The following is a 10,262-nucleotide window of genomic DNA, read 5'->3' as shown; positions in this document are numbered from 1 at the left end:
AAATCTTTCATCAGTGATAAAGTTAAATTTACTACCTTCGATTTTATAACAACCTTGGTTAATCTATCTAAGACTGGGTCTAAGCAAAAATTAAAGTCTCCTCCAATTAATATTTTTTCATGTGCATCCGCCAAATTCAGAAAAGCTTCTTGTATTAATTTTGCATCATTTTCGTTTGGTGCATAAATATTCATAAAAGTCCATAGTTCAGAAAAAAGTTGACAATGTATAATCACATATCTCCCCGTAGAATCAGTTATTACATTTTGTATTCTAATTGGTAACGTTTTATTGATCAAAATTGCTACTCCCCTCGCTTTTGAATTAAATGAAGCCACAACAACACTACCCACCCAATCTCTCTTTAGTTTCTGATGTTCTGTTTCTGTTAGGTGCGTTTCCTGTAAAAAAGCTAAATCTATCTTCATTTTTTTAATATGTGTTAAGATTCTTTTTCTTTTCACTGGTCCATTAAGCCCGCTAACATTAAAACTCAAAAAATTCAATAAATTAGTCATTATTCTTAACAAAGTTACTCCAATCTAAAACATTATTTATCTTCTCAACTCTCATAGTTCCTTGGGGAATCTCTTTAAACTTCACCATATTGCTATGTGTTTCCCCCCCCAACCCTCCAGGCAAAAAGAAAAAAAAAGATAGAAAGGATACAAAAAAGAAAAAACAAAATACCCCCCCACTAATGTTGTGAATGAAAAGATACACAACACTACCCCCCTCCATTTTACGGGTTGTGGCTAAAGCCACGCTTGCACACATGATTAGCATAGCAATTGGTCAGTGCTTCTTCCAGCTCCCCCGCAACAAAAAAATTATATATATATAGACAAAATTAATGTTGCTATTCCCAACTAATATTCCTCCAATTTTAACCTTTCTTACCCCCCTCGTATAATTAATAATATATTTATACATTCATCCACCTTCAAAAATCCAACAAGTCCATTCTTTGACCCAATCTTCATCTTCAATCTATCTCGCTCCCTTGGATTTGTTCTTGTATCTGGTGAATATTCAGAGAATCTCGCACAAACTGCTCCGCTTTCCGGTAGTCATCAAAAAATCTTTTTTCTCCACCAGGCAAAAAAATCTTCAAGGTTGCAGGATAACGCAATATAAATTGATAACCGTGGTTCTATAGGGTTTTTTTTCACTGGATTAAATTTCTTCCTTCTCTTCAAAAGTTCATAACTTATATCAGGGTAGAAAAAAACTTTGTTCCCTTGAATCACCAATGGCCCTTTTCTATCCTTGGCAGCTTGAGCCTCTGCCTGTAGAATCCTTTCCTTGTCTTGAAATCTTAAGAATTTTATTAAAATCGATCATGGATATTGGTCATCTTTTGGTTTTGGTCTTAGAGCTCTATGTGCCCGCTCAATTTCAATTGGTCGAACCTCCTCTTCCATTTGCAAAACTTCCGGGATCCATCTTTGAAAAAATTCTATTGGTTTTTCTCCCCCCATACCCTCTCTAAGACCAACAATTTTAATATTATTACGTCTACTGAAATTTTCCAATATGTCCACTTTCTTCAAGAGTTGATTTCTTTCCGAGTTCCAGACAAGCAAATCATTTTCTGTTTTTTCCACTCTATCATTCATATGCCCCATTGCTCTTTCCATTTCTGAAGCTTCTTATCCATTTTGTCCTGTCTTTCCATAGGTTTATTATAGGACACCTTCATATCTCTAAGCCCTTCTCTTACTTTTCTTAGTTCAGCCGTTAATTGCAATATAGCCTCTCTTATGTTTCCATCATCTCCTTTACTTCCAATCGCTTCCAATTCTTCCTCCTCTTCTTCATCTGTGTTCTCTGCAGAATCCAATTCTGACTCTGAGTCATTTTCAATTGCAGTGGCTGTCAGTTCTTGTAGTTTGCGTTGTGTCGATTTGCACATGCTCTTTTCTTTGCGCATGCGCATTTCCGGCATCTTCTTCGGAGAAACCGCTACCGCCGCCATTGCTCCCTGTTCTACCGAAGGAGATCCAACCTGAGTCCGAGGCGCCATCGTTGCAGTAGGCCCTTTTTTCTTCCCCTCTCGCGGCTGCTTTGCAACAGCAGAATTCTTTTGTTGCGGTTTAGGAGGCATATCGTAAAGTAGTCATGCAAGGTTTATAAATAGTTTCCAGAAAGTATTTATTAACTTTGTTTTGTTTAAACGGTATTTCGCTAATTTTTTACGGGAGAGCTGGATTTACACATCTCAATCCCACGTCATCATGTGACGCCCCCCGAGAGTGCCTGCTTGTTGTGATGAACAAAGACTCTGTACCACCAGGTACAGTGTTTCTCCAGTGACTTCAACATTGCCCAACTTCTTTCAAAGCAACAAAACAGGTTGCAAAAAACAGGAATTCTGCAGATGCTGGAAATTCAAGCAACACACATAAAAGTTGCTGGTGAACGCAGCAGGCCAGGCAGCATCTCTAGGAAGAGGTGCAGTCGACGTTTCAGGCCAAGACCCTTCGTCAGGACTAACTGAAGGAAGAGTGAGTAAGGAAACTAAAACAGGTTGCAAGTTAATGAACTTGGGGATCTGAGACTTCTGAGTGACATTCAGCCTGATGTTGAGAAGCTGATATCACTGCACCAAGCCCAACCATCTCATTGAAAGGTGAAAAAACAATAAATTAGTGAATAATTGGACTACTAATGTACGCTCTGAAATTGCTAATGAAAATTGTGTTTACTGTAATTAGAAATAATTTTATTTGTAGTTTTAAATAGATTTGAACAATTTTGCAAGCTTTTGTCACTGCTTTGAATTTGCAGTTCCTATTTTCTTTTCCTGTGCATCATAAATCAAAATTCTTTATAGTTATTACGTAATGGCCGGCAAGTGAAGGGGGGTGCTGGATATGTGATCTGGGAGCCAAAGGGGCAGTATCCCAAAAAAAAAGGTTTGGGAATTACTGTTGTAAAGCTAGATCAGTGTTCTACCACTATTCCTTCTATTCAGTGGTTGTGCCCCCTAGTCTTAGATTCACTTCCCCACTATATGAAACTGTCAGAACGGGGAGCACTGGGAGCAGACCCAAATGCAAGGCACAGACACTGAAGTACTAGGAACAGGACTAGGACTAGAGTTAGGGATGTGACTGGATGCAGACTAGGAGCTGGGACAAGAACACAGACTTGGGCTAGGACTTAGGCTAGGAAAGCAGGACCAGGACAAGGAACTGGGAACTAGGAGCCTGGGCTTGACTCTGAGCCATAGACTGGGCAAGGACCCAGAACCTGGGTCTTGACTTGGGCTCGGACTCCAGAACTAGGAAAAGACATGATGTGACTACAGGACTGGGCAAGGCTTGGATTCTTCGAGGTTTTCCTGGGCAGGACGAGGTAGTCCTGGGCTGGGCGAGGCACAAGGACAGGGTGAGACCCTAAAGCCTTGACTTGGTCTTGGCAGAACAGGAACACAGAGACATGGAACACAGAGCCGGTAGCCCTCCTTGGGAACAGGACGTAGGGCCAGGACTCGTACACGGAACACAGAGAGACAGTTCCTAACACAAGGTAGTGGCAAATGGCCGGACCTACTTGGCAAAGGTGTGGACACAGAGAGACAGTTCCAAACAACGAAAGACAGTTCCTTATCTAGACACAGCAAGGCTCCGGTCTTGCTCCAGCAGTAGAACTTGAGAGCAATACAGGTGAGGACGCAGGCGAGGTTGCAGGCAAAGGCTTCAGAAGGAAGGGGAAAGGAAGGGAACAGTCCAGCAAATGAAGCTGAACCCAGGAGCTAAATATGAAGCCAGCCCAAAGTGAGAATCAGGTGCCTCAATTAGAGCACCCAACAGAACAAGGGAAAACCAGAAAACCTGGAATAAGGAACAATAGACCAGACCGTGAACCGGAATGCAGCCTTTGCGGACCGGACTGTTCTGTCATAATGGGGAGCGCTGGGAGCAGACCCAAATGCAAGATACAGACACTGAAGTACTAAGAACAGGACTAGGACTAGAGTTAGGGATGCGACTGGATGCAGACTAGGAGCTGGGACAAGAACACAGACTTGGGCTAGGACTTAGTAGGAAAGTGGGACCAGGATAAGGAACTGGGAATGAGCAGCCTGGGCTTGGACTTCGAGTCAGAGACTGGACAAGGACCCAGAACCTGGGTCTTGACTTGGGCTCGGAGCCCGGAACTAGGTGAGGACATGATGTGGCTACAGGACTGGACGAAGCTTGGATTCTTTGAGGCTTTCCTGTGCAGGACGAGGTACTCCTGGGCTGGGCGAGGCACAAGGACAGGACGAGACCGCAAAGTCTTGACTTGGTCTTGGGAGATACAGGAACACAGAGACTTGGTCTTGGGAGAGACAGGAACACAGAGACTTGGTCTTGAGAGAGACAGGAACACAGGGACATGGAACACAGAGCCTGGACCCCTCCTTGGGAACAGGACGTAGGGCCAGGACTTGTACACAGAACACAGAGAGACAGTTCCCAACAATGAAAGACAGTTCCTTATCTAGACACAGCAAGGCTCCAGTCTTGCTCCAGTGGTAGAACTTGACAGCGAGGCAAGGTTGCAGGCAAATGCTTCAGAAGGAAGGGGAAGGGAAGGGAACAGTCCAGCAAATGAAGCTGAACCCAGGAGCTATTTATGTAGCCAGCCCAAAATGAGAATCAGGTGCCTCAGTTAGAGCACCCAACTGAACAAGGGAAAATCAGAAAACCTGGAATAAGGAACAATGGACCGGACCATGAACTGGAATGCGGATTTTGCGGACCGGACCATGACAAAAACATTCTCTCCACATCCGTGCTCTCTAGACCTTTCTTCATGGACTCTCCTCACAAATCATGTTTTAGTAAGGATCAGGATAAAAGGAACCAATGACAAAATCAAAGTCAAGTTTAAGTCAAAGCAGAATTTATTGGCATAAAAAACAAGTGGACGAATGCACAGATGAAGTAAAAAACTTAATTGCAGTAGCATCACAATGCTGGAGACAGCATTCACAAGAAAAACATAAGTGAAACATATACAATGAGAAACAGACTTAGAATAACAAAAAAGCCCATTGTAGTGCAAAGTGGTCATACTGTTGCTATACTGAGGTAATGATTAGGGTGGTGCTGACACTACCCCTCTCTTTCTAGCTGATTAACTCAGTAAAAGATAGTATCAAATTAAAAGCTCATGTGTACAAAATCACAAAGGGTAGTAGGAGGCTGGAGGATTGTTTAAACTTTAAAAAGCAACAAAGAACAGCTAAACAAGGAATAAGGAAAGGGAAGATAGAGTATGAAAGTAAATTAGCACAAAACATAAAAACAGATTGCAAAAGTTTTTATAAATATATAAAGCAGAATAGGGTGGCTAAAGTCAACGTTGGTCCCTTGGAAGACGATAAAGGAGAAATTGATATTGGGCGATAAAGAAATAGCTGAGGCATTGTCTGACTATTTTGCATCGGTCTTCACGGTGGAGAACATGTCTAATATGCCAAAGAATGACATTATGGACAATATGAGAGGTGAGGACCTTGATAAAATCACTGTCACTAAAGAGATAGTGATGAGCAAACTAGAAGGCCTGAAGGTAGTTAAATCCCCTAGTCCTGAAGGGATGCATCCCAAGGTGCTGAAGGAATTGGTGGAGGTTATAGTAGACACGTTGGTAATCATTTACCAAAATTCTCTAGACTTTGGGCAGGTCCCAGCGGATTGGAAGACAGCAAATGTCACGCCACTTTTTAAAAAAGGATGTAGGCAAAAGACAGGCAACTATAGGCCAGTTAGCTTAGCAACTGTAGTTGGAAAAATGCTTGAAACTGTCATTAAGGAAGAAATAGCGAAACATTTAGAAATGAGTGGTTCCGTTAGACAAATGCAGCATGGATTCAGAAAGGGCAGGTCCTGTTTAACAAACTTACTGGAGTTCTTTGAGGACATAATGAATGCAGTGGATAGAGGGGAACAGATGGATGTCATACACTTGGATTTCCAGAAGGTGCTCGATAAGGTGCCATACAAGAGACTTATAAATAAGATACAGATGCATGGATGCATCCATGTATTGGCATGGATAGTGGATTGGTTAACCAATAGAAGACAGAGAGTTGGTATAAATGAGTGTTTCTCCGGTTAGCAGTCAGCGGTGAATGGCGTGCCGCAGGGGTCAGTGCTGGGCCCACAGCTGTTTACCATTTACATTGATAATTTGGTAGAGGGGGCTGAGTGTAGTGTAGCAAAATTTGCTGATGACACTAAACTGAGTGGAAAAGCAAATTGTACAGCGGATGTGGAGAGTCTGCAGAGAGATATAGGTAGGTTAATTTAGTCTGGCAGATGGGTGAATACAACATTGGTAAATGCAAGATCATCCACTTTGGAAGGAATAATAGAAGAGCAGATTATTACTTAAATGGTGAAAGATTGCAGCATTGTGTTGTGCAGAGGGACTTGGGAGTGCTCGTGCAAGAATTGCAAAAAGTTGGCTTGCAGGTACAACAGGTTATTAAGAAGGCAAACGGAATGTTACCTTCATTGCTAGAAGGATTGAATTCAAGAGCAGGGAGGTCATGCTGGAACTGTACAGGGTACTGGCGAGGCCACACCTGGAGTACTGTGTGCAGTTCTGGTCTCCATACTTGAGGAAGTATATACTGGCTTTGGAGGCAGTGCAGAGGGGGTTCATCAGATTAATTCCAGAGATGAAGGGGTTAACCTATGAGGAGAAATTGAGTCGCCTGGGACTATACTCTCTGGAATTCAGAAGAATGAGAGTGTATGCTGTCCAAGTTACATGCCATCTTGGACAATGTCTCCTATCCACTACATAATGTACTGGTTGGGCACAGGAGTACATTCAGCCAGAGACTCATTCCATCAAGATGCAACACTGAGCGTCATAGGAAGTCATTCCTGCCTGTGGCCATCAAACTTTACAACTCCTCCCTTGGAGGGTCAGACACCCTGAGCCAATAGGCTGGTCCTGGACTTATTTCCTGGCATAATTTACATATTATTATTTAATTATTTATGGTTTTATATGGCTATACTTATACTCTGTTTTTGGTTGGTGCAACTGTAAAAAAACCAAATTTCCCTCGGGATCAATAAAGTATGACTATGACTATGACTATGGATCTTATAGAAGCATACAAAATTTTGAAAGGGATAGATAAGGTAGAAGTAGGAAAGTTGTTTCCATTGGTAGGTGAGACTAGAACTATGGAACATTGCCTTGAGATTCAGGAGAGAAGATTTAGGAAGGGGATGAGGAGAAACTGTTTTTCCCAGAGAGTGGTGAATCTGTGGAATTCTCTGCCCTGGGAAGCAGTTGAGGCTTCTACACTAAATATATTTAAGTTACAGTTAGATAGATTTTTACATAGTAGGAGAATTAAGGGTTATGGGGAAAAGGCAAGTAGATGGAGCTGAGTTTATGGAGAGATCAGCCATGATCTTATTGAATGGCGGAGCAGGCTCGATGGGCCGGATGGCCTACTCCTGCTCCTATTTCATATGTTCTTATTGTGGAGAGGTGGGAAGTGCTTAGTCTATACTAACAAGTCAACTTCTCCACTGTACTTTAGTACTGAAGACAATGACACATTCTCTGCCTATATATATACTTATCTGCCTATATATAGGAGAAAGTGAGCTGAGAACTGGACAGCATGTCCAAGTGGTAGCTTAAGACCATAAGACACAGGATCAGAATTAAGCCATTCAGCCCATCAAGTCTGCTCTGCTTAAGAAGTGCATTTACTCAATATTTTGAAGTTATATACTCTGTATTTTTCTTTAAGGCAAATATTTTTACTGAGGAAGAACTGAGCCTTTACTTAAGACTGTCATTACCCCTCAGCTTAATGCAGCTTGCTTAGGTCCAAGGAATTGCAGAGTTTCCATCCCTACATTCCTGTGAAGTCCATTGGAAGTGTAGTGGTCATCCCACCTCTCCTTCCATGATATCCAGCTAGTAATCCTGGTAAGGGGCTTTGAGTTAAGCTAATCTGCTCACATAAAATGGAGGGTTTGTACAGAAATAGATCACAGCACAAACTGCTGGGTGGAAAAGAGTGATGCAGTGAACACAAAATCTCCATCATTCATGAAATGTTGCACAAAAACACAGGAACACAAGATATATAAGCAGGAGAAGGATGTTTTCGCTTATCTCAGCTCTGACATTCAGTAAAATCATAGCTGATCTCTTACCTCTGCAACAATTTCCTATATTAAACTCATATCCATGTAGTACCAGAACATCCAAAATTGTAATGATCCCTGCCTTGAGTATATTCAATAATTGAATATTCACTGTCTTCCAGAGTAAAGACCAAATATTCAATATTCCCTGTGTGAAGTTTTTTTCTCCTCTCTATCCTTATCTCAAGACTGTGATCACTGGTTTTATACACCCATACATTCCCTGCATATATGCTGCCTCACCTGCTAAATTAATCTAGGACTTTGTGTGTTACTCCATATTCCAGCATCTTGAGTCCCCTGGATCTGAAATCAACATCTCCACAGCTAAGCTGTGTATCAATTTTACACATTTCTCTGAGATCACCTCTCATTCCTTTAGATGGAATACAGATATATTCTGCTTAATTTCTCCTCATAAGACCCTGGAATCTAGGAATCAATCCGGGGAATCTGCCCAACACTCGTTCAATAACAACAATAATCATTATTTAGATAGGGAAACAGACTCAAACACATTATTCCAGGTGTGGTCTCATTTCTCTATTCTTGTATTCAAGTCCTTGGCATTAAATGCTGGAATATCATTTACCTTCTTAACTGCTTTCTGATCATCAGTTAATGGAAACATGAAATACATTAAAAGATGCTGAAAAACTTGAGCAGGTCAGCGAGCATCTGTGGAAAGAGAATCAGTTCAGCTATACTTCGTCAGAATGCTTCATCAGAGTTCTTATGAAAGATTGCAGACCAGAAGTGTCAACTGTTTCTCTTTACACAGACGTCACCTGGCCTGCTGAGTTTTCCCAGCATTTTCAGGTTTTATAAAACTAACATCTAGTGATTTTTTACAACCTCCATTATACATCAAAACCTTCCAATCTCTCTCCATTTGAAACAATAATCTATCCTTCTATTTTTTTCTACCAAAGAGGAAACTCTCACATTTTTCTGCAATATGTTCCATCTTTGACCATTCATTTAGTCTGTCAATATCCTGAATCCTTCTCATGTCCCTCCTTGTCCCTGCAATGCCACTTATCTTTGCTCAATTTGTGCACTGTCGAAGGTGCTGTTGTTTTTACTGTACATCCAACACCCTCTCTGTTCTCCCAGATGGTCATAAAAGAACTTATGAAATTATTTGGAGAATGAGAAGGGGAATTCTAATCAGTGTGCTGGTCAATGAAGAGTGGAATCCAGTTAATTATTCTATGGGTTAATCAGCGCTTATTTGGAACAACTCTTAAAAAACAAAAAACTAATTGAGAACATTTATTTGGAACATTATGCTGCTTAATTGGGACAGGAGACTGTTGCTGAACAACTTCTAACTAGTGCCACTTGTGTGGCTGTTAGACACAACAGTGTGCTTAGAGTGAACAATTTTTAAATAGCTTCTGTTGCGTGCGCTAGAGTTCTAAAGCAGTGATTTTTGTCACTGAAAGTTGGCGAGAAATAAGAAGTAAAACAATTCGGAACTGATTTGCCTACTCCAGTTTCAAGAATTCAGGGTTGGAGATCCCAGAAATAGCCGGGAGTGAAAACGCAACAATTTCACTACTGTAGCAAGTTAGGAAATATTAAACAGTTGAAGATATTGACAACCATCATGAATGTTACAATGAAAATGAAGATTTGGAAAAGTCAATCATCAAAAATGTTATATGAAGGCAGTCCGTTATTTGCACTAGGTGTCTGCACTAATTTTGTTCCTTTACAGTCAATCAAAAGAACACAGCAGCAATTTGGTTTTCTGTCATATCCAATGATAAGAGTGAAACATATGCGGGAGAGGTTTTGAAGTGGAAAAGCCTTTGCACTGGGAAGTTCCACTCTCTCCACCTCAGGAGTCCGGTCCCAGTGGTCGTCTCAAACTGGGGTCTTCCTTGGATAACCATGACTTCTTCTATGCTTTATCATGCCCTTCGCTCTCTACAAAGCGTTGCAGAATCGTGTTCTTTGCCGTTGGATCTCACTGTTGATCCAGTCCATTGGAGCTGTCTTCACGTGCTAGTTCAGGCATGTCCCTATTTTACCGGGGTATGAGGCCTGCCGGCTTCCCTCATCTGGTTT

Source organism: Mobula birostris, chromosome 2 (genome assembly GCF_030028105.1).
Source record: "Mobula birostris isolate sMobBir1 chromosome 2, sMobBir1.hap1, whole genome shotgun sequence".
Lineage (NCBI taxonomy): Eukaryota > Metazoa > Chordata > Chondrichthyes > Myliobatiformes > Myliobatidae > Mobula > Mobula birostris.
The sequence above is the reverse complement of the archived record's forward strand: the minus strand, read 5'-3'. Positions refer to the sequence as shown.